This window comes from Thunnus thynnus, chromosome 4, assembly GCF_963924715.1.
Source record: "Thunnus thynnus chromosome 4, fThuThy2.1, whole genome shotgun sequence".
Taxonomy (NCBI): domain Eukaryota; kingdom Metazoa; phylum Chordata; class Actinopteri; order Scombriformes; family Scombridae; genus Thunnus; species Thunnus thynnus.
The window spans coordinates 34,840,957-34,842,364 of NC_089520.1; positions in this window are offsets into that span (position 1 = coordinate 34,840,957).

Below are 1,408 nucleotides of genomic sequence, written 5' to 3' on the forward strand. Positions count from 1 at the left end.
AAGTCTACATGAACAATGGGCAGCCAGTGTGACTGTGTGTGTGTGTGTGTGTGTGTGTGTGTGTGTGCGTGTGTGTGTGCACACTTTGTTGCTGGCAAGGGAAGAAGTGGGTAGGGTGAAGCAGTGAGAAAACAGCCACACAAGGGCTATAACCAGATACAGATAAATGATTCTGATGTGGACAAATTTAACAGGTGTAAAATGCATCTAGATTACTGTTTTAAAATGGGTTGTATTCCATTAGACAGCACCTCTGTATCTAGGTGAAAATTTGGCCACAGTACACAACTGTGTGGTATATGTACTGTAGTCATGAGTGAATGACTGAATCAGTTTGCCTTAAAACTCTTCGGTAACAGGAAATGATAAAAAAAAAAATGTATATAAAGATGGACATGGCGAGGTATGACATCACTCATTGGTTTGCACTGGAGTCGGTTTGAAGCCCAGAGTTGCAGCTTATGACCGGTGCCAGTTTGGAGCCCAGATCTTCCAAATAAGGACTCTGGAAACACGCCCTGCTACCTCGGACCAAACATGGATGTATCAACAAGAACTGGATACCGGACTCAAAGATGGCGCCCCATTCATTACTATGAAAGCTCCTCAGTGTCGCATTAGGCCAAAAAAGTCGTCTTCCCGCTGTAAAGAAACCCAGATATTGCTCACGCTCCCTGATTTTTGGGCCCATTGAGCATGCTCACTAGAGACTTCCACTAGCTGAGCCAGCTAACTTCCTTGAAGTTGTAATTACACAGTTTGGCCACTATGTCATATTGGCTTCAGAGCCCCGCACTGTTACTGGGGGCTTGGGACTGAAGCTAACGCTAGTTTACTGGGAACACAGAGTGCTGCACACCTGGGTGAACATTAGTTACTTTAGCTAAATTGTGCTAACAGTGCGGGTATTGTAATAAAGTAACATTAAACTTAGTGAAATAGTGCAACAATAGTCTGACTCACTTCCACTCCTGGAGCTGGAGAGAGCAGCAGGTGAGCCATCTGTCAATCACTGCTGTCAATCAACACCCACACGACAGACATCAAGGGTACTATAAGTCTTCAAATCTTATTAACAGAGCAATAATTTCCAAAATGACCAACAGCACACTTATTAGAGGGTATACATTTAGAGATTGAGGCCATAATGACTTGTTGAAAAAAATGATTGACTTAGTAATTCTAGAGTGAAGTTGATACTTTTTGAACGGGAGTCAGTTGGAGCCAGCATCTAGTGGCCGTTGGTGGCACTTTAAGGTACTTCCACATTGGCTTCAGTCTCAAGCTGTGGTAGTTGCCACTTGCTTCAGACCATTGACTGTATATAAATATGGATGACGCGTCTCCACTTCCTACCATGATGCAAAAGTGAAGCCAAAATATCTAATTTGAACATACATCAGTGTGA